The sequence below is a fragment of the Pleurodeles waltl genome, chromosome 11, assembly GCF_031143425.1.
Source record: "Pleurodeles waltl isolate 20211129_DDA chromosome 11, aPleWal1.hap1.20221129, whole genome shotgun sequence".
In the NCBI taxonomy this organism is placed as follows: Eukaryota; Metazoa; Chordata; class Amphibia; order Caudata; family Salamandridae; genus Pleurodeles; species Pleurodeles waltl.
This window is the reverse complement of record NC_090450.1, coordinates 10,095,003-10,119,452: the sequence shown is the minus strand read 5'-3', so window position 1 is coordinate 10,119,452 and position 24,450 is coordinate 10,095,003.

Below are 24,450 nucleotides of genomic sequence, written 5' to 3'. Positions count from 1 at the left end.
ATTATAAGGGTGTTCCAGTAAGCCAATGTAAATTGGTAAAAATGGTCACTAGCCTGTCAGTGACAATTTGGAAAGAAATGAGAGAGCATAACCACTGAGGTTCTGATTAGCAGAGCCTCAGTGAGACAGTTAGTCACTACACAGGTAACACATTCAGGCACACTTATGAGCACTGGGGCCCTGGGTTACCAGGGTCCCAGTGACACATACAACTAAAACAACATATATACAGTGAAAAATGGGGGTAACATGCCAGGCAAGATGGTACTTTCCTACACCCACCAATGTGTATGTTGTGTGTGTTGTGGAAAGATTTAAGTGTTTTTGGCAAACTCTGAGTCTCCCTAGACCATCATCACACAGGGTATGTGTGATTAGTTTTGGCGCAAAAAGTTTGCAATCTTCTTGATCCTGAAATCAAAGCATTTTCTGTTGATCCAAGTTAAATTGACTTTCATGGCTACCTGACAACAGATATCATGTTCAAGGGAAGACTTATGAGGATTAAAGTGAATGTGGCATGCACGGGTGTGTGTCAGTGGCTCGAAGGACTAAAGACTGTTAAAGATTGTGCTAAATCCTGCACCACATACTGTTGTAGCTGTACCTGAACTGGATTACCGTTTCTAAATTCTAAGTGCCTTCCCAGCTGTGTTTAAGGGAAGTTTGGGGAAACAGACACGGTTTTCTTATTGTTTAAAACTTAAAAGGGAGTTATTCCAGTAAAACATAAGCTAAGTTACATGCCACTTTTTTATTCTAAAAAACTTACTGGAGGAACTTTTGACAGAAGAGGTTATTGAGAAAACAAATCATTTGATTGGATTTCACCTATAGTGTTGGCCAAGAAAAGCAATGGAAAGTTGCAACTATGGTAGACCTGAGGGCCTTAAACTTTAACAGTGTTTTTCACATTCATTCACTGCCCAACATTAATTAATTGATCTCTCTTCTTGATGTGCTGCTGTGTTTTCCACCCTTGATCTGCGGCACTCAAATCGCCAGATTGAACCAGTTGAGGAGTCTAGACTCCAAATTTCATGTAGTATTCCTCTTAGACTCTTCCAATACAAGATGTTGTTGTTCAGCATTGTGTCGGCAGAATCTGTCATCTAGTGTGCCATGGTCCATCTGTTCACGGACCTGGATTATAAGGGAAAACAAAGAGGTCTTGTTTTGTCACTGTACAAATGTAAACTCTTCCGGGCTCTTCTGAGGTTGAATACCTGATCATTCCATTTCTGAACAAGGAGTAGCTCCTAGAGAATCTCTTATTATAGGTAACAGAGATGCACCACTGCCATGCCACAATGAATAAACATTGTTTTTGATAAGTTATGTGAATATAGTTCTAAGTTTGAGAGGTGGTTCGCTACAGTCAAGGGAGCCTTTTAGGAAACACCTTCACAAGGGAGTGGTATTCAGGTGGGGCAAAGACCAAGACATTCGTTTAAAGAACACATTGTCATGTCTCCCACATTGAGAGCTTTTTCACGGGCCAAATAGTGCATAATTTCTGATGATGTAAATGTCTACTGGTTGGGGCAGTTTTCTTCCAGAAATATGGCATGGTTGAATGGGCAGCGAGCTATGCCTCAAGAACCCTCAATGTATCAGAAAGAAAGTACACCATTATTCAGTGAGAGCTTCCAGCCTGTTTGTTGTCTTTCAGCTGTTTTAGAGATTGTATTTGTGGTGACACATTTGTACTACAATCGTACCATACATTATTAGTACATATTTTGGTCCCGGGAGGGGGGGGGGGGGGGGGGGGGGATTGTTTTTTTCGAAGGTATGATTCCTTTAACCTATATTGCTTGTTTGTGTTATATGTCCCAGGAAGAAGGTACCTGCATGCAGATTGTTTCTCATGGCTGCTGTGTTGATGCACAGAGAATGTTGAATATGACAATAATGATATTGATGTGGTTACATGTGTGAAAGATGTCTGTGCACTGCAAGAAGGGACTGAAGAGCTGTGGTATGCTGAGAACTGCAAAGATGAGGTGCCCAGCTGGTGATAGAATAGACCCTGCATGGTATTCATGTACCAAATCTATAGGGGGTGCCTAGCTGGTGACAGAATAGACCTTGCATGGTATTCATGTACCAAATCTATAGGGGGTCCATCAGAGTCTTTTTTACCAGATCTCATCAGGGATTGGTCAATGATTTTATTGGTGAATGATTTTATTGGTCAATGATTTTATTTTCAGAATTGATAAATGTGTTCCACCTGAGGGTGTCTGAGAGTTTATTATTAGAGCCATTCGTGTTGGTCTCACAGCATGCCCACTGTTAAGAACTTGAGATTGTATTGAGATTGCAGTTATAGATTTTTAATTTGGTAATTATGTAAGGAATTGTGAAATATGCACAAGTTGTGATAAGAACCTTAGAACCACTACTCCTCCAATACACCCAGTGTCAGGGCTTGATTTCAATTGGCAGAAACTTAGTTTTCTTCTGGCTGGGTCTTTTGGCAGAATGCACCCCTACCTGCAATACACCATTGTACTGTCTGAATAATTTTCAAAGTGGCCTGAAGTGAAGTTTGTTGAAAGGATCCCACTTTGGAGGGCTTGGAATTTCCAATTTTTATTTTTAATATAGAGCGCTTCCCTGAAAATATAGTCAGTGATGACAGGGTGCAGTTTACTTCTAGAGATGAGAAAGGATATCTTTGAGTAAACAATATCAGGCACATTAGAAAGGCATTCTATGATCCCCAGTAACAGTTTCGTGGAGCATTTAATCACTTTTCAAAAATTATTGCTCGTTGTGCCTTCTAGAACCGGTGTCAAACCATCAGGGAGAGGATGTGGGTAAACTGGATATCTCCTCAGTCAGTGACGTGTTTAGCCCTTTCCAGTTGCTCAGAGGATGCCTTGCCATTTCTAAAGTTTCCCCTGGTGGCTCAAAAGCAAACTCCCAAAAGAGTTGTGAGATGGTGCTAGACATGACCTTAGTAAAGTGAGGGCCAAGTTGAGGGGCAGCAATCTAAGGGCCTGATTTAGATCTTGGTGGACGGGTTACTCGGTCACAAGGGGGACGAATGTCCTGTCCATCAAGATTGAAATCCCATAGGACATATTGGGATTTATATTTCGGCTGACGGGATATCCGTCACCGTTGTAACAAAGTAACCCGTCTTCCGAGATGTAAACTGTGTAACTCTGTAGCACGTACGGTGCTTGTGCGGTTGTGCATCGCGGGAGGACATCAAAGTTCTAAGATCTCTGTTCTGGTGAAGGTAGTAAGAATCGATAAGAGAAGTATCATCAACCAGGGTGCCAAGTGCTGGACCATCAGGAGAGGAGAGTTTTGCAAGTGTGCGGAAGAAGTGTGGCAAAGTGAGGGAATTGTGTGAGAAGGTGCGCTATGCCTTTTCAGATGGTGCTATGGGTTCTGCTAAGGAGAATGTGGTTTCTGGTCGGAAGAGTAGATGCAATGGTGATATAGCTGAGAATCTTTTTGCTGTAGATTATCATTGCCTTTATGGGTAGGTCGACAAGTCTCTCAAGGATGGTTCCATTGCTGATCATGTTAAGTGTTGATCAAGGACGAGGACTCCATCTTGGGAGATTCTGAAGGAATGATCTCCCCTGTGTCCAGGTTTCCACCTTTACCATATGTTCTTCATGCTTTTCCAGGAGGGGAGATATGTTTAATACATATATTTAAGTATTCTTGTGTCCCCCGTTGGAATCTACGAGGTGGCAGACGCAGCTTTGTGAGGAGATTCCCTTGAAGGACGTCTCTCTATGAGCTAGCCACCAATTGTTACACAATAAACCTGGTTTATGTATTTTTTGTGCTTGGATTACGGATGACGCCTCCTTTGTTGCATCTCCCAGTACCGGAGTAAGGATTTGTACTAACAAGCAGCCCCCGTCCTTGGCAATGGGGCCTCTTGTTGCTTCCGGGTGTAATCTAGTGCGCCAACACTGATGGCGCCCCAGCCAGCTCTCCTATTGGCTGCCACGGCTGCGGCTCTGCCCTATCAGCAGCGGGTTGGGATTCAAGCAGTTTTCAGCCTGTGGTGCGTCCATTGATGTGAGATCACTGAATTGACCGGGGTTGAGAGATGTCCAGCGGTGGCACAAAGGCCAAGTGCACCATCTGTGTTCCCCAAGAGAGTGGCAGGGTCGCATGGTGTAGCTGGTGGTGAGGTTTGGAGCAGTGTTCCACATCTCTAAGTGAAGCGTGGTCTTATTTACAGACAGCAGACTTTCAGTTGTCATGGCCACTAAATTACACAGACGTAAAGGATAGTGATACAACAATACAGCGCACAAACGGTATCCAGTTTCAGCAAATAGTTCTCATTTGTGCATCACCCAGTAAAGTGTCTAGACTTGTATTGATCCTCTTAAATTCTTTGTTACAGTATTCCCAAAAAATGTGTTTCAATTTTGCTTCTCTAGCGACGGATGTATTCGGAAATGGTGACCTGGGTAAATTACAGGCCTTTCAATGTTGGTGTGTGTTAGGATAAAGCCACGCCTTCCACACCCCTGTACTGCAGAAGGATTGCCACTCAGTTCACTTAACCAATCCTTCTCGCTTTGCAGTCAGCACCAATGTCCGTGTTCAAAGAACAAACACCAGTTTGTCAGACGTCATATCCTGTCGTTTGACCCCTGGGTTTAAAGGACAAGACAAAATAAAGGCAAACTATAAAGCCATGTCCAGCATGGTTATTATGAGCCGGTGCCTGCGGGCCAGGGGCAAAACCAGTTACATGGTCGACTGGCTGCCATTTTACAAACATGGCTGGTATGTTCTATGGTGTCCAGTGAACATATGAAAACATCATCATTTGTTAGTTTGAAAGGAACACATGAGCTGTAATTACTCCTGGACTCCTTTAGGGGGGTTGTTCCACCTCTGCTTTTTCCTGCGTCTCCTCGCATGCTCCCCCGGGGGGTTTGTCCCTTGTAAATACCCCTGGAATTCCCCCGTGCACCACGGCCGCAGACCCAGCCCCACCTCACCCCCACGAGGAAGAGGCGCGAACAGAAAACGCTGATCGTGTTTTGGGCGCTCTGAGGATGAGATGGGCGCGGCATCGCCTCAAATCCATCCGTCTGTAAAGCTGGCCCGGAGCCCGGGAGCAGCTGACATTATTAATTTCAGTACCACCCTGCTTGGCGTGTCTGCCACCCATGCCCCAGGGTGCGGCCCCACCTCTCCGTTTACGAGGCGCTAGGAAGTGTCTCTTGGCTACTGCCAGGGCCCGGAGCCTGCACGCACAGCCAGAGCTGGTGGGTCCTGGGACCCCTCAGCTTCCAGGGGCCCTGAAAGGGTCCCTAGAGCAGAGAAAGAAAACTGCCTCCCTCTGCCTGGTCTTTCATCCCAGAAATGTCACTCACGACGAATCCCAGAATGTCCCTTGGGTTGATGATCTGTGGCCGGATTTAGATTCCAGAATTTTTTTGGTCTGAAGGAGTCTAATTGGGTTCTAGGTTCCAGAGCTTCTCTTTGTTTAAAGAGGTCTAATTGGGTTATTGGTTCTAGGTTTCTTTCTGCCTGAAGAGGTCTAATCGGATTTTCGATTTCAATATTCTCGTTTGTCTGAAGAAGTCAAACTTGGTTCCAGATTACTCTTTGTTTGAAATAGTCCTCTTGGGTTCTAGGTTCCAGATTACTCTATGGTCGAAGAAGTCTAATTGGGTTCTAGGTTCCGGGTTTTCTCTTTGTTTGAATATCTAATTGTGTTGTAGATTCCAGATTTTCCCTTTGTCTGTTGAAATCTCTTTCGATTTTAGATTGCACAATTTCTCTTTGTCTGAAGATGTCCCATAAGATTTTTTTAAATTCCACAATTTCTTTCTGTCTGAAGAGGTCTAATTGGATTTTAGACTCCATAATTTTTCTTTGTCTGAAAGTGTCGATTTGGGTTTTAGATTCCACAAATTCCCCTTTTTGTTAATGTAGGTTTGGGTTCTAGTTTCTCGTCTGGTCTTTTGTTGGTCTCTGGTTGGAGTTTGAATTCTACAGCATTTTGTTGATACTTTTGCATTCCTGCAAGTTGCTCTGATGATGTCTGGGTGAGTTTTACGACACACAGTGGCTGCATTCACTGGAAGGCTGCTTTATTTCTGGTGTCACCGCTGGGCTGCTCGCCCCAGACTCTGCAAGAACCGCCTTAAGCTTCAAGGCGCAGACACTCCAGCGCTTTCCACCCACGCCATGCAGGCAGACAGGGATGGGCTCACACTTTACCGAGCTGGCGTAATTTAGAAATAAAGACCTCCAGCTCCCCTCGCGTGAGTCAGTGATGAGAGAGTGCCCAAGGCCTCTAAAAAGCTTGTAGGGCTGGTGAAGAATCAGCCAGATGTTCACAAGTTTGCTTCGCTCACAAAACCTGAGCTTTGCCAAACAGTCATCCTTATGAGTGCGGCAGGTCAACTCACCATATATGTTGTGAGTCGCAAAATGATTTGTGGCTACAATCTCTAAGATCTGTGGGGAGAATTGGAGGTAGGTAGCCTGGAATAAACTTCCTCTGGAGTTACGCACAACAGCTGAGCGATGGGTTTTTAAGATGAAATAAGAACCTGGCTGTTCCAATAGGAGTGATTCTACTGTCTGCTTTCTGCAGGTAGCCTTGAAGCTAGCGCCCCGACACTCTGTGGAGTATCTGTGCGCTCTATAGATCTTCTCCTCATCACCAAGGTCAACCATGCGAACCCCTGAAACCGAAAGGAAAGGTGGGTGGAAAAAGGGAGGTCCCCCATTCCTTGCGACTCGCCGAGGTATCCATCAGTGGTTTGTGCCCCCCCCTAAAGGCAGGCGGTATCCATTCGTAATTAGGAGCCGACTGTGACGGGCAGGTTGCGCTATGTCAGTGTATGTGGATCTGCCTCAAGGCGCAGATGGTGGCTCGTGGGATTGTAAATCTACCTTACGATGCGCCCTGATGTGACAACAGGTGCCATCCCCGCCTTTGGAGCCATCTGCAGGGATTCACAGAGGGAATCCTAGTTAATATACATGAAGCGGGGTTTCTGCAAATCCTTCCAAGTGGCTCTTGTGCTCTGCCGGATGGGTACATTTGACGGCGGAAGAGGGGACCAGCTCACCTGAGAGTGACAGGATCTTTGAGGCGACCAGATCCGAAGCGACCAGATCCTTAGTGCATCAGAGCCTTAGTCGCATCTTTCCGCTGGAAGACTGCAAACATTCTGCGTATTCTCATCCATAAATGTCCAAACCACGTGTGGCCAAAATAAAAGCCATTGCTTTTCTAATCTTACTAAATGCCATACAGGTAAGGAAAAGCGAGAGATCCCTCGGGATCCTGGATCCAGCAGCTGTCACCGAGCCGGATCTCCGCCGGCCCCAGTGAAGCATGCTTTGTCCCGGTGCAGTCTGAGGACGCATTAAGCAGCTCGGGACTCTGTGCGCGTTGGGATCAGGACAGCGGCCTACGAGGGATGAGAGAAGGTGGTTACTGTCATTGCCGGGGGCCCCTGCAGTTGCCTCACCTTAAGGCCCATCAGCACCTCTTCTGTTCCAGTCTCGTCTTTGCTGGAAATTAGCTGGAGTCTCACCCCTTGATGCCTTCAAGGAAACCGTGACACAGCTTGTTGTGACTTTACAAGTCACTACGTTCAGGTCAGGTTTTTTTACTTTCCAACCCAGCATGCGGTGTGAGAATGTCAGATGAACCTGTCTCTACGTGTAATCACACGCATCACTTATATAGCACTTACTCACGTATTCTTTCTTTTGTGGCGCTACTTATCTCAATGGAGGATGTGAATGTTTGACATCTAAGGTGTTATGAGAGGCAGTGAGTCACAGCAGAGTGTAAGTCAACGTTCAGGAAATGTTTCAAAGGCAGCCGGGGCTAGAAGGCGCTGGAGCTCATATGATTCATACTCTTTACATGTCAGGAGTGCCCGGTCTGGATTAGCAAGGTCGAGCTTTAACATGTGTTGGGTGTACAAGGGCCCTGCTTGGTTTTTGTCTTTAACATGTATTGGGTGTACAAGGGCCCTGCTTGGTTTTTGTCTTTACTAATAAGCAGGGCCACTGCAATTTTGCGACAAGAGGGCCAATTTATGCAGCAGGGTTGAGTAAATTATGCGGCATAATGTGGCAGATGTAATAGTATTACTTCATTATTTCGTCATTTTTTAAACTTGGTAACGCTGTTTAAGGATTGGTTGGGCCTCCTTAGTACTAATTTAACAGCCTGAGAATAATGGAACATCGCTCCTTCCCCGCGTGGCCCCGCCCCTTCTGCTGTCTCACCTTGGCCCCAGTTTATGGTACCTCGAAGTATGGTTTTTGGGATTTCCAGCACCGATAACGTTACATGAAATGGTGTTATGGAAGTATTCATATCGTTTCCTAACTTGGTGAATAGGTTCAGAGAATGTTTAGCAGGTTCAGTTATATTTATTTGTGGTCTTCATTAGTTTTTAATCCGGTTGTGCTCTTGGCTAAAAATTGTGCAAGAACAAACGGCTGGGATCTCTGCAGTTCCTGCATCTGCAGGCAGCATCCTGACTGTGACTTGAACATGCGACCCGCAAGACCATCTCACAAGGGACCGAGCCACCCCCTGCAGACTGCAGAGAGCTGCATCACAGGTACTCCAGTCCCACCGGAGAGCTCACGCTGTAACCTTCAACACCCACAGCGTTATTATTTTTATGTTGTTTTTACTTCTATATCTGTTCGTTTCTCTTTCTCTGCTTGTCTCGTTTTAAAGAACTTGGTCCTTGTTGTTTCCAGGCTTTTGTTTCAATTGTTTCCCCTCATTTTTCTGCTGGTTTAGTTCCCATGTTGTACTGTTACTTTTATTCCATTTTCTCTTCCAGTTAGCTCTCTTCCTTTTGTTTTATTGTTTTGGTTAATTAGCGAGTGTGTAGTGCAGAATCTGTCATTAGTCTAGCTTTGCAACACCTTTTGTCTCTTAGCACCTAGGTGTTGTCTGCCGTTTTCGTTCATTACTGGTATATTGCTGACTTCCTCACATTTTTGCAATTTTTTTGTAACTCAGTTCTTTACCTTCAGTTTCTTTTGATCTCTTTTCTTAGCCTGTTCAGTTTTAGTTTTTCTGTTGCTGGTTGTCCTTTCACCTGTAGTTTATATCTCGCCCTGTCCATCATGTCCTTTCGTTTTCTGTGCCCCTCCTCTCTTGTTTCTACTGCGCTTTGAGACCCCATGGGTGAATAGTTGCGCTTTATAAAAACTGATTGATTGATTGATACTGATGGCAGTGCCCGCCACCCGCACAGGTAGGGATGAAATGCCTTATGCATCAGAATGATACTCCTGAAGTAGGAGTAATGACTGCTCTGCAGGGGATATCTGCCTGCAGGTGTGCATAGGATGACATAGTGTACAAGATGCCCGAGGACGCACAGAGGTCCGAGGTCTGGAAGCGGGGTTGGCTGTTCACAACTTTGTCTAATTGTAAATAGTCCACCTTTGTCTCTCACAAATCACACATATGCATAATGTAAACAAGTGTTATGTTTAGCAACAAATGCAGTGTACTATCACTTCTCCATTTAGTCCCCACATCTCATCCTGGTCTTTGTAATATGGTTAGAGAGACAGATCGCCCCACACCCTCCTGCGGTTCTGCGTACATCACCTTGTGGTTAAGAGCCCCTTCTATGATAAAATATGTCCAATGTCAAGTGACCCCCTGCTACCTTGAGTTAGGTTGCCGCTTATCCAATATTCAATTTATACTGGCCTATAAGTGCATGAGCAAACAAAGTAGGGAAGTGAACAACATTGATCAATACCTGTAAGTTTATTTATAATTTCAGATCTTGGACCAATTTCTTTCTTCACAACTTCAAAGGGGACTTAAGGACCTGACAGTGGCAATCAATACTGGTGGAAAAGCATCAACTTGTAACTACGGATCAATACAGTCAACGTGCAGATTATGTTGTACACGGCAAGATATTGAAATATCGAGGGGTGCGAAGCAGTGAGATCAAATCAACTATTTCTCTATGTCGACGAATGTCCTATTGCACCATAAGCCAACCTCTTCCACGATCTTCATAGGATCCATGGACTTCTGCCCAATCCCGGCTTGAGCCACACACACACGTCAAAGCTTCTGAATCAAAGAGAGTTAACACCTGCAAGGAACAGCAACTCGTCGGAAGAAGAGAGCAGGTGGGGCAACTGCACTGCTATAACCCACTTTATATAGAGCAATTTCCATTGTTCTTACAAGACGCATAGACAATGCGTAGTTCCTCACCACAATATTGACACAATTTAAGGCAACATATTTTACCCTCTATCATCAGAAACATTCTCCCCAGTACTTCAGTTGTACATAGGATTCTTCACCAGTTTGAAAGAAGCGCCATCATTAGTGGTCAAATTGGGTTTGTAAACCAAAAAAAGTACAAGGGGAAAGTTCTTGGAGGTCTCGCCTTTCCTCCTCCATCCACCTTTCTCATAATCTAGTGTCTACCTGCAAAATTAAATCATAAATGCAGGAAAAGTGTCAGCACGAGTTATCTATTGGACTCAACTCTTCATAAAGTCCTCTTCTGAAGAAGGTTGTTTGAATTCTCTCGATACAACTGGTCTATGTAGCTAAATGTTTGAACTAAGTAGTGTATGTCAAGCCATACGAAGACGAATAACACGGAGGTCACACAATGCACTATTTAGGTAAACAATTTGATCAAGCATACTTCTAAACAATCTTAAGGCATTACATAGAATTTTATGCTTATGTCATCGTTTGTAACCAATGAAACCACCTTTGAAAAGATAGTGCTTTCCGCTGAGCGTTTCAACCACCCTTGCACAGTCACTAAGAAACGGAACTCTCCAAAATGCAACATGAGCCAAAAGAATCTGCAAAGATGCCTTAACCACAAAGGAGCCCCAATGAGCCTAGTATCTCCCAGACCAACCCAAAGTGGCTTTGACTATGATCAAGATACTCGTTCAACAATTTATCACTCTGAGTCTCTGGCGATGCACAATAGACAATAACACCATCTCATGATTCTACAATCCCGCCTGTAGGTGCACCTTTGTGAATTGAAACCCTCCTAGATCACTTCCTGGTGGTGATTGTGTGTTCACTAGTTTGTTCCTGGATTCTACGGTCATTCTGACACTTTTAGATCTGTCTTTTGGACTTTTCTCTTTCTTGACTCTGATCTGCACTCCATTCCCTGGTTTCCAGTTACCTGTATTTTGCCTCCGGGTTTTTCCAGTCTTCACATTTACAAGCCACAGCTCAGCCTTCCCTTCATTGGTGGTTCCCCGATTCCTTGTATATCGTTTAGTGTTTGCGCCTGGGTGACACCCCGCACCTCTGCTCCTCCCTTGGGCCTCAGGCTATCTTGGCCTGGTGAGTTCAGAGTGCAGCCGCCTGCGACTGACTTTGTTGTTTAGTTCCCCTTCTCGTCCCTGATGCTGTTTTTCTAAGCGTGTCTTTTGGTTCTGTTTCTATCTCTTGTTATCCTGCCTCTCTGCTTTGTGACAGTCATTATTCCAAGTCTTGTCTCCACTCTTCTTGGTCTGGCCTACTACATGTAAATTCCCTGCCTCATCTTCTGTGTGTTCCAGCCCTGAACCTGACCTTGATTCCAATCCTGCATTCCCTGAGCCCAGTTCCTGTGTCTGTGCTCCCTCCCCTGTCCCCCCTTGTCATCCTGTGTGTTTATATTATAATCTTGATTGTCATTGGTGCCAGGGATGCCAGTTAGATTCTGAGACTTGTGCCTCTGGCTCAGAGAACCACCCAGCGCTCATTCACCCTAGGAGTTGCTGGGTGTGTCCCTGAACTCTGAGATCACTCTGCGCCTTGTTCCTTGTAAGAGCTCCTCACCTGACAGTGAGATCACTATCCAGGGAGTGTACAAACGACCATCTATGATAGTTTGTCTATTCCCTCCCTTGTACCCCTTGTTCTAGTTCGTATCTTAGAGTTTTCTTCTGCAGGCTTTTAGTATCATGAGCACATGCCCCAGTCCTCAGCTTCTGTCCTTCCTTCTTTTTCAGCTTTCTGATACTTAATTGTATGAGTTTACCTATTTTCTGACAGTCACTTTCCCTTCAGAGAGTACCCCTCCCCCAGTTATCCAGATGTCCCAGTGTCACCCGGATAGCCCCCTGAGACCCCAGGAGTCAATTCATGAACCAACAGGGGGCGTTTGCGCCTCAACCTGTTATCAGCTGGTTGCAGGTTTGATAGTTGACCTTCCTAGAGTATGGACGGTGCCTTTCAGAAGCCACCCTATCTGTCTTGACAGTAGAATAAGTGACAGGAAGATGCCTGATGGAGAGAAGTGCCAAATACAAACAGGAAAAAGATACAAAATCATAATAAACATTCAAGCAGCTATACCAGTTCCATAAACAGTGCTCTGAAGTGAGCTTTCCATCCTCAATACACTGTTTTAGAGTTCAATTGGTACTGAATACTCATTCTTGTTACATCAGGATGGGGCAGAAAGATAAACATTAAGAGCCTTATTCAGAAAAGTAAAAGACAAAAATACTATCCTGGAAAAGTAGTTGGTAACTAGGTCAACAAACGGTGGAAAGTGCAAATTCTTACTATCATCTGGGATTCTGTGTGGATACAAAATAATTATCTGCAGTACAGCATTTGGACAAATTAACATCCAAGGCATCAACGGTGATGAAATCCCTAAATGTGTGTACACAAGTATACGGTGAGAGGGCTCTCCGGCCGCCTCCACTGATTTAAGTGCCTAACTAGTTCCATTTTTGTCGTATGCCTCATCAGTTCCCTGTGAGAAGAAGCTGGACAAACTGGAAATAATCTTCATTAAAAAGTTCAACTTTTATTTAATCTTCGCAGCTCAGCCCTGCAGGCAGTGATTCGACTTAATTTCTAGCTTCTATTAATTCAGCCCATTTAATTGACCCCAAAATTAATTATTTCTGTGAATGTGCCACATCTAATTAATTTGATGCAGGAACAAGATCCATCAAGAGCTGGTGCAGAATTCCAAGAAGGGCTTTCCTCCTGCCTCTACCTTCATCATTGTTGGACTTAAGGAGCCTAACTTACTGGTGGAGGATCTCCTGAAAATGCCAAAACTCAGCCGCAAGAATTTTATAAGGAAAGTCTGCTGGAGTAATTTCGAATGAAAGATTTACTGAAAGTATCAAGAGTAAAAACACGATATCACATGGAATCTCATTTTCAGCGTAGTCAACAATATATTGGTACTAACTTACAAGCTAAAACTTTAGATTCGATTTCATTTACTTCACATGTTCCTGAAACACTAAGAAAGTTTTTAGAACTTGACCTCCTCTGATATCGAATGCGGGGTCTATAACTATCCTAAGGAAAGTTTAGAGCATAGTTTGTCCTAGTCCAGGTTTGAACGACATTGGTAGGAAAGATGTATTGCCACCTTTTAGGAAGCTTTCATTGTGAAGTGTAGAAGAAACCATTATGGCATGTTTCAGTGCACAAACCAATGTCTTCATCAGGAACCTATCGGAATTCTGGGTCTAGCCTGTGAGAGGCTCAAATCCACTGACGGCCAAAACCAGAGAGGTTGAGCTGTGAGTTCACTTCCTAGTTTATGCATGCACTGTAATAATCATTCTGCTGCCCATTTTTATGTAGTAATATTTAGGTTGAGTTTTAGAATTTTTAAATAGCTTGCATATGTACATATTTGATCCTTTCCTCCCCTTTTAACTCAGCAAAAGTTTTATGATTTTGATGGTGAGGTGGGGGTTGATTTACCTGTTGTTATTGTTTTGAATTTTAAAAATGTACACAATAAAAGAATGTACTTATAAAAGGCAGGTAAAACAATTCTAGGTATACCTTCTCACAAGCCCTACCAGTTCCCAAAATTCACATAACATCTACCTTTATTTTCCGCATTCCACTTCTGCCTCCTGACCTTTCTAGGTAGATTCTCATTAATTTGTTATGGCAGAGACTCTACTTGGAAGAGACAGGATGCTGAAATGAAAGTTATACAGATTACGCATTATCCGGTCCCCATTTTGCTCCTTGCTTTTTGTTTCTTTTCATCCATCAAGTTTTTCTTACTCAATGCTCCTTGTACTGAGGTTCACAGTAAACACAGAAAGCAGCGATTACAATACAAAAGGGCCTTATTTGGAGTTTGACGGACAGGAAACTGTCAAAACGTGGCAGATATCTCATCGACTGTATTAAAGGCGCCATAGGCCGTAATGCACTTGTAATACGTGGATGGAACAGTTGCCGTGATTGTGGCAGGATATACTGTCTTCCAGACTCTAAATAGGGCCCATGGCTTTTAAACTGTGACTATTCCCACCTTTCACGCGGCACCCAACACAATACCATAGTACGTATTAATAACTCGTACCTCAACAACGGGCTATAACCAGTTACCATGTCTACCTCTTCCCCTGTCTATACTCTAGTACAGTGGTTGCTAACCTTTTGACTTCTGTAGACCCACACTTCATCACTAACTGGACCCGAGGACCCCCACTGAATCATTACTGCAAACTGAGGACGCTGGTCTAAGCTTTTTCAGTGACTTAGGACCAGATGTACAAAGCATTTTCCACGTCGCAGATGTCGAATCGGGCCGTTTGCAATGTGCAAAATGCTATTTGGGATGTGCAGACCCATTTTTGTGATTAGGTAATTATTTACTGAATCGCAAAAAGGGTTTGCGAGTCACAATTAGGAATGCATGTTCCCTTCCTAATTGCGAGTCGCAGTCCCATATATGATTGTTTTGTGACCGCAAATGCGGTCGCAAAACAATCTCAGTTAGCACCAGTTTCAAACTGGTGCTAACCCATTCGCAAACGGGAAGGGGTCCCTATGGAACCCCTTCCCCTTTGTGAATGGCTGCGAAAATATTTTTTCAGAGCAAGCAGTGGTCCAAAGGACCACTGCCTGCTCTGAAAAAATATTTTCGTCCTATGGACCACTGCCTGTTCTGAAAAAATGAAAATAAAACTTTTAATTTTTTGCTTTTGGAATGCACCTCGTTTACCTTTAGGGAAAACAGGCTGTATTTCAAACAAAAAAACTGCTTTATTTAAAAGCAGTCACAGACATGGTGGTCTGCTGTCTCTAGCAGGCCACCATCCCTGTGAGGGCGGCCATTACCAATGGGGTCGCAAATTGCGCCCTAGCTCATGAATATTCATGAGGTGGTAGGTCATTTGTGACCCCACTGGGAATCGCAAACAGTGTCCTTGACACTGTTGTACATCAGGTTTTGCAACTCGCAAATTGCGACTCGCAAAACCTGAAGTTCGTACATGTGGCCCTTGATCTGCAAAACAATCAACACTGTCTGAAGCACCTGCTCCCACAAATCAATCTGAGGGTACTAACGTAATTTTTACCCTCAAATTTCAAAGTCCTTCACGATTCAAGAATGTTTTAAAAATGTCAACTTTACGTTTTGCTTCATTTATATACACTTTATTGATTGGCTAATAGTATTTAATTTTCTAAGCAGCCGCGGTCCCCTGAATAGGCTTCATGGACCCTCAAGATCCCCTGGACCACAGGTTAAGAACCACTTCTCTTGTACATCTGCCTCTTTCAATACCCCTTTTTATACCCGTCCCCTACTATAATTAGCTCTACCTATTCCAGAGTACTTTTAGCCATACCTCAAACATACCAAAATTTCAAACCTGGGAAGTGGGAGATTTGAAACAATATCGGGGCAATGTATTTTCCCTACTGACTTACATTGAAGCAGAGCCTATTTTGGCTGAAAAAAATCTGGAGTATCCCACCTGAATCGGGTGTGTTGCCATGTATGATACCTGTATCTTACCTCTACATATACCTTAGTTCTTCACACTTGCTAGCATGCTAGCACCCCTTCCCCTACCAATACCCCAGTACCTTGAATTCCTATACCCTGGAAAACACTCTCCTATACCATATTACCTCTACCCCGTTTATATCTAATGAACTCTTCCCTGCATACACTCTATTTCCCCATCAGTATGTTACTCTATCCAATTTTTCTCCTCTAAAACTTTTTTTTGTCAGAACCCCATGAAGGTGCTAGGCTCAATTGGGTTGTTATAGCTTTAGGGCCTTTGCACCAGACCAGTGCTTAATTTGAGCCGGTGTTTTGGGTGGGAGGGGCACTGGCACTTATTTTTGGTAGGCCTGGGCGGAATTGACAGAGTTCCACTGCGTTGGAAAAAAAAACTCTGTTGAATTCAGCTGATGCGGAGTTCTGTGTGCCACGGAGTGGCTCCCTCTCCTGAATGTGCCCGATCTCAGAAGCCTAGCAGGGTCGGGGGTTAGCCAGGCCCAAACCTGCTTAGCGCTTCTGAGATTGGGCGCACTTAGGAGAGGGCTGTAGGCAGGGAAAGCTTCCATTTCAGGCCTCTTGTGCACTGGCCTGTCCCATGTGCAGTGCACAACCGACAGGTCGGTGCACAAGAGGCCTGAAATGGCAGCTTTCTTTTGCTACCTACGGCCCTGACCTGAATTCAGGCCAGGGCTGTAGGCAGTGAATGCTGCTGTTTAAGGCCTCTTGTGCAGCGACCTGTTGCTTGTGCACTGCACATGGGGCAGGCCGGTGCACAAGAGGCCTGGGCAGGCCGGTGCACAAGAGATTAGGCCAGGGCTGTAGGCAGTGAGCTGCTGTTTCAGGCCTCTTGTGCACATGTGTTTATATGAACGAAAAATTAAAAAAAATTAGGACTCACCTGTGCCTTCCTTGTGGTGGCCAGGCGCTCTGCCTCCCTCTGCCCCCTGCTCCTGGGCCCAGCCCGGGCTGCTGGCGGAGGGAGGCCTGGAGGATCTGGTCCAGAGCTGGTGCCAGCAGCAGCTCCATGCTGCTGCGCCAACGTCAGGCTGAGAGTGCGCACTGCAGCACACTTATGGGCTTCAGTCTGCACGCTGTGAACTCCACTCCGCTGACAGGGCTAGTGGAGCTTTTGGGTGAACTCTGTGCTCCAAGCAGAACGCCAAAAACTCCATTAGCTCTACCAGCAGAGCGGAGCTCGCTGCCCGCCCCTAATTTTTGGGGACTGGCACTTATTTTATTTGCATCAGGCATTCACTGCAAGCAAAAGACACATATGGGAAATACGGAGGAAGGGAAAGATGAAAAAACATCACAAAGGGAGAAAGCAGAAAGCAGCAAGAGTGAGCTGAAGGGGCAGGGAGTGGCTGTAAATGGATTGAAGAGGACCGAAACGTCTCAGGATTACGCTGCCTCGGTATTCTGTGCTCGGACATTTCATTGCAGGAGCTGAGAGTTTCAGAGAACAGCTCTGGGCACAGGCACGTTTTATTTACAAATTAACAACTGCACCAGACCCTCCCACCGGTATGTGGGAGACGCCCACTTGGGTGCTCAATCCAAGGGATACACAATTTCCAGTTCGTCTGAAAAAAAGTTTCTGTTTAAAATGTAAAATGAAGATGTGTGAATAGGGCATTTAGGATGTCTCCCTCCCCCCACCACAGACCCTAGACATTTCACCAACTAAAAGCGCGTGAAATTCCCAAGGTGGGGAAGGGTGGGAATTGCTAGGAAACAGCAGATTCCTGTGGGAATTGGAAGCTGTAATGGAAATTCCTGCGTTATTTCCCCATTTCCCAGGGTACTACCAGGGAACAACTGGGAAAACTGCAGGGTTCCAGCATTCTGAAATTATCGTCACCCCCAGTATCCTTAATCTCAAGAGGGGGATACTGCATCAGTACTCATCATCAATTTGTAATTCAATTTTACATTGTGAATTTCACCACTAACTCAGATTGACTTTGCCTGGTGGGTGGGCGGAGCTTTCTCAAGGGATGGTTAACGCAGCCGATCACACCTTAAATCAGCGCAGCTGTCACATTTAATAATTTACATGCTTGCATCTGCCGCAAGGGCTGTCATCAGCAGTGCCAGATAATCTTTGAATTTGTGATACACATGACAGCCCCCCTGGGCCAGAAACTTTATAGAATAGTCGAGTATTTAACCCTTTCACGCTTCTACCTTGTGGAGGAGAACATGGTCTGTCTTTTATGTTGTGCCACTTGTGCTTCATGCACCATAACTGCATCAAGAATTAGAACAAAAAAAGAAAACATGCAATTTTATTTTATTAGTCTTTCTGTTGATTGTTCTTTAAATGTTATTTTTGAGGCACACAGGAGATTCCCAGCCTCACTGAAGACGTGAGCAAGGGTAAGGCTGAGGGAGGGATTTCACTATCACCCCTGTTGGTGACAATGCCTAGGAGAGTTAAATTAACACTGGTGGTACAATAAGGCCATTGCAGCCAACTGCCTTACAGAAACCCCACAAACGGCCACAAGGGGGTGCCAGAGTGCAACAAATGACTGCATTACAAGGGAAAGGGGTAACCAAAACAGCAGTCTCAGTTAAGAAGTGTAACAGGATGGATGTGGTGCTTCTTGTGTATGTCTCAAAATGGTGACTGTTTTGTAGAGTGTGCTAATCTGCCTCACCTGTGCAAGGTGATCACGGAAGCCAGAAGGGTTTGTCCACAGATGAGGGTGCAGAGAGACAGTGTATCTGCAGGATTGTGGACATGGGTTGGGAAGAGGGAAAAGATGGGCTTCTAGCAGCAGCATCCGTAAGACAGGTCTTCATTTGGTATGGCAACAAGATCTGGATCTCAAACTGAGCAGTGCATTAAGCAGTACAGGTTCATGTTGATACAGAGTGTGAATGCCCTCCCTTCGAATAATATCGCTGGATTAGAACATTGCAATGTTGAGAGCATCTGTGAAGACAGTGGAGTGGGCCAATAATGGCTGGGATAGACCATCTGCAACATCACAAAACAAAATAAAATGATGGACCCAGCCATATGCAAATCAGTCTTGACCCTGTTCCCCATAGGAACAGTCCAGCCCGAACTGCTAGGCCAGGTCCTCCCTGGACAGGAAACAAGCATCCTGGGACCGGTTTCAGGGTATCACCCTTCACCAGCGGCGCAGCGAGCAAGGAACCCACGTCTGGGCATACCCCTGCCACTTAGGGCGCACAAAGCAACATCACAAAACAATATAAAATGATGGACGGAGTGTTGAAACTTTTCAAACACTCACCCCCAGTCACAGATCTGGGTTTAATCCATCGTTATTTTGCTCGCCACGTCGCCCCAGTGTGGACCCAGCCATATGCAAATCAGTCTTGATTAGACCATCTGCACCAACATTTCACTGTTTGTCTTTCTGTGTCTCCATTTTTAATTTAGAACAACCTATCCTCAGTGTGGGGCATTAAATATTTTACTTTGGGCTACACCTGTTATTAAAGGTCCTCTCCCTCTTTAAAAGCCTTTGTCCCTGGATTCAGCCTATAGCCCTGTAACTGAGCCTTTAACGATCATAAGACTCACTGCAGCCAGTTGAGTGACAGAGAGCAAGTGATGACTGATACAGATCGTTTGCTTCAACATTTCAACATCTGTATTTCTTTTTCCCACTATATAATTTAGAACACTTAGGCCCTCATTACAAGATTTGAGGTATTGACCGCCTACTGCCGCCGTGGCTACCAGCCAGCAACGTGTATTATGACCGCCGGCGGTATACTGCCAGAAATCTGTCGGAACACCGTTGACAGTCATGGCGGCGGACTGCGGTAAGGCGGCGCTGCTGACAGCAGCACCGTCACGCCAGCAAAACACCGCCGACCGTATCATGAGGAATGATACGGCCTGGCGGTGTTCTGCTGGCGGATGCTGCTGCTGACAGCAGCACTGCGGACCGTCTCCAGCCGGAGGACCCCCTGCAAGCAGGTAAGTTGGGTCCTCCGACTGGAGAGGGGGGGTGTATGTGGGGGGAGGAGGGTGTATGTTTTGGAATGCGTGCATGCGGGTGTGAGTCACGTAGGATGCATGCGTGAATGAGTGAGTGTTGTGTGTTGTGAATGCATGTGTGTGAAAAGGTGTGTTGGTGTGTGTTGCAGTGTGTTGGTATGTATGTCTGCATGCGTGGGTGGAAGTGGGTATGCATGTGTGCATGTGTTTATATGGGTGCGCGTGTGGGTGTTATATGTGCGTGGGGTAGGAGAGGGTGGGGGAGGACTCTGGGGAGAGGGGCAGGGGAGACCCTTATCAGTGCCAGGGAAGGCATTTCCTGGCACTGATAGTGCCTACCGCCATGGTTTTCGTGGCAGTAGGATTGGCACGATAACCATGGCGGTAGGCCGGGTCGTAATCCTGAGGGTGGGATTGTCACGGCCGCCGGGCTGGAGACTGAAGTCTCCAGCCCAGCGGCTGTTACCACCCTGGCGGTTGGTGTGTTAAAGTGGCGGTTTTGGATGGCGGTAACCTCCATGGTCAAAATCCCTTTTTTTTTTACCGCCGGCCTGTTGGTGGTATTACCGCCGCTTTAACACCGACCGCCAGAGTTGTAATGAGGGCCTTAATGTGCTGTAGGTAGAAATCATAAATTAGCAATAATGCCCTTCTGCATCATGGAATACCACTTAATAAATGCCGCTCTTCCAGGATGGGCCTGGGCTGATCAGGGAGGGGCTTTAACAACCGTACAGCCCTGGCGGCGGGTTAAAGTAACAGATATTAACATTCGGCTGCTACATTGCAGTTCTGGTCTTTAAGCCTCTTACTATGTAATTTAAAACATTCTACCCTTACTGGGTAGAAGTTCTCATCGCTCTGTAGTGCTTCTGTCCCGGGGGACCCCATTTGTTAATGGTCCCCTCCCTTGTTAACGACTCTCCCTTGTGCCTCAGGAGAGGCCTTCAGATCTTGTTTATGCCTTATAAGCTTACAATACTATACTCATTCCACCCCTACTTATGACACTACCACTGCCTTTAGGCTACGACTACCACTACAATCCGACATGGTGACAACTCCGACCCCCCCACCCAGTGTCCTGCTTTAATATATTTTATTTTTGCTCACTTTTTTTGCAAAGCAAATGACTACGCAACTCTTTGAATGAGCATCTGATGTACAGGTTACACTAGCAAACTCTGGGGCGGCTCCTCCGCTAAGGTGGATGTGCGTCACCCCACTGGATTTTCAAAAAAGGAAAAATAAAATGACAATGTACGCTATTATCGTTTTCTTTTTCCTTTGAGTACGGGGCGGGGTGGGACCGGACTGGAGCGACGGGGCCGGAGGAGGGCTATAGGAGGGGTTTTGCACCACATTGTGCGCATCTCTGTTTGGTGACAGCAGCGTTGTGATTGGCTGGGAGCCTGTGTGCACCCGGGAACAGGAAGAGGACGGAGGGGAGATGAATGCATCTTCCCTCGAAGGTAAGTGTTTTTTTTTTTTTTTTAAATGTATTTCTTTTTTATGAACCCCTGCCCCCGTCCTGTCGCGCCCCGCCACCCCGTTTAGTGGCAGCCGCTGCTGATCAAACTAAGTGTACTCTGAGTTTAAACTCAGAGGAGCAGATTTATTATTTTTGTGCGCACCACAGGAACCATAGATGCTTTGCGCAAGGGGGGAAAGCCGCGCAGAGCCATCTTTAGTAAAGGTGGCCGGCTGCAGCTGTCACCCCATTTGCTCTTATGCAACACATACTTTTGCACTGAGGTACAGAGATGTGTGTTTCCTGTTCGGTGTAGGATCTGTGCTGGAAACAGAGCCTTCAAATCCAAAATTCTATGCTCAGATACATTCTGCCATAATCCACTCGTTGCATGTGTGAAATCTTTGGAGAAATGAAAACATTTCCCCTTGACTGTGCCTGCTTCAAGGAGGAGATTTTTTCTATGTAAGGCCCGACCTGGCTATCTTCATAAATCAGGCTTTGTGTCAAAAGCTCAACCGCCCCAGTTACACCCTGGTGACACCCTCTTGCCACAACATGGCACAGGGCAACACGAAGTGCTCTCTGTCCTGAAGAAAGGGCACCTTTCCTACACAAATTGCATTTAGCACTGGAAAGGAAGTTCCCTGCAAGAGAGGTGTCACTTTGCGTGTCTTTGACCTGGAGCAAACCCTTAGTAAATCTGACCCAATGACTTTATCTAACATCCTGACACATCCTGACATAATGCAGTCACCGGTCTAGTCTTTTTGAAGAAGTCTGTGCACACATATTCTTGTGTAACTTTCTAATAAAGCTTAGTTCCCACGGTAGCTGCTTCCCATGTGGTGGGCGGATGCCACACTGCTAATTATACTGTCGCTGTTGTGTACGGTCTACAACACAAACACACACTCCCTTCATAAAAGGAGTTCCTGGCACCATCTCAGTGGGTGACGACAAGTAATCGGGTATAGCTGCCTAGCACTGGTGTAGTATGGAGTTACATAGGTAGAAAAAAGATTGGGACACGTCCATAAAACATTCTAAAACAGTAAATAAATTACAATATAATATTAACCTAAATAAAAAGTGTAAAGCAGATCGAGGGTTTCTCCTTCAAATAGGCCAGGTCCAAAGAACCACCAGCCTTTCCCAGAGATTCTCTCAAAGCTTATTTACTGGGTAAAATGGACCAAGTATCAATTGTGCCCCAAAGAGAAAGCATTTTTTTAAAATCTATTATCATGGCTTCAGCTTTGCTTGCCCACCTCCTTTCACTAGCATTTCTTCCCAACATGATCTAGAAACCTTAGAAGCTTCGCTATTGTCAGATAGCTTATCGAGATATCTCATAGCGCAGGAGTTCGCTAGCAAGTATGGCGTTAGCACCCCCTCCTCAGTGGCTGACATCGCGTGTGGCTTCCCCCAAATATGTCATCAAGAAAATCAGATTTTCAGGCTCTGTGTGGAGCCAGAGGCTGGTCTATAACTGGAATAGAGGGAGCCCCCCATGAACCTCTCCTCTACAGGCATCCCAACAAAAGACATCAAACGACTCCAACGCATCCAGAACGCATCCGCCTGCCTGATCCTCGACATACCCCGCCGATGTCACATCTCCCCTCACCTGAGGGACCTCCACTGGCTCCCCGTGGACAAGAGGATCACCTTTAAACTCCTCACCCACGCACACAAGGCTCTACACGACACCGGACCTACCTACCTGAACACCAGACTCAACTTCTACGTTCCCTCACGTCAACTACGCTCTGCCAACCTTGCCCTCGCCATCGTCCCCTGAATCCAACGCAAGACCTCTGGCGGCAGATCCTTCTCCTACCTCGCCGCCAAAACCTGGAACTCACTCCCGACCTCACTGCGCCAGACCCAGGACCTCCTCACCTTCAGGAGACTCCTCAAGACATGGCTCTTTGAACGATAGCAGCACCCCCCCACCCCTTCCCCCCCCCCCCCCAGCGCCTCGAAACCCTAACGGGTACATAGCGCGCTTTATAAATTATTGATTGATTGATTGATTGAAGATGCACTGACATGTACAGTTGTTCCAGACTTCTTCATCTCAGGCATGGCAGGTGCACAAATGAACACATTTCCTTGTCCTAGGGAGTGGTGGCTGCATGAGTAGCCGAGCCAGCCCAGCAGGAAGAACAGCTGCAATCATTCTGCAACAAAGATTCCTAGATTCAGACCTGCCCTGTACAGTATTGTGAAGCTTTGAAAACTAGTTGACAACATTCTCACTCTGGGCTGAGGGGATGTTATAAAAATGCACTGATCTGCAAAAATGTTTGTTGTTTGGAGTATTGGGTAGGGAATATTGTGATACCTTAATATCATATCCAAAACAGCGGGGACAAAAATATTGATGTATTTAGTCAAATATATTTTTAGAGTACTCAAGCCCACATCTATGCACCTTGAAGATTTATGCTTATATGTATAAAAAATATCTTCTAGGTACATATATGTGTATTTAGGTATGGGAAATCAATACACCCTTGTCAGTATTTTGGTTCTCAGTATTATATCTTCGATATTAAGGTCCCACAAACATTGCATCCTTCCTTTTGTCTATATTTATAGGAATGGTACTTTTGTTTTGTTTAAAAAAAAAAAAAAAGTAAAAAACTTCCTCCAGGTCATGTGAACATTGAGACCCACAGCGCAGCTCTCCACCCCGTACTCACCCTCTTGGTTCTTGGCTCCCTCGGTTGAATTGTTAACATGGAGCAGCCTTGCCCCTTTATTTTTTATTTTTTATTATTATTTTTTACTTTTTGGACTAGTTGCTTTGTTTTAATCCTCTGACTTATTCTCTCGTTTTAGTTTGTTGAGAGAAAGGCAATATCATAAAAAACGTATCAAAATCCTTTTCAATAATAAAATCTTTATTTAAAAAATGAACGTACGGTTCTCATTCTATCAAGGTTCCAGTAAAAATGCTCCCTGCTTTGGGTTCCTCCTCCTCAGCAGTTTCTCACCCCGTTTTGGCAACATATTTGCAACATTATTTATCATCCAAAATGTTCACCCTGATTAAGGCACCACACAGTCATTCAGTATAAAGTCTATAGTGTTACAATCATACAACATTTCAGAAATGTGCATTCCCAACAAAATATATTCACTTTTACAAAAGTCACCAATGTTTTGAGATATTT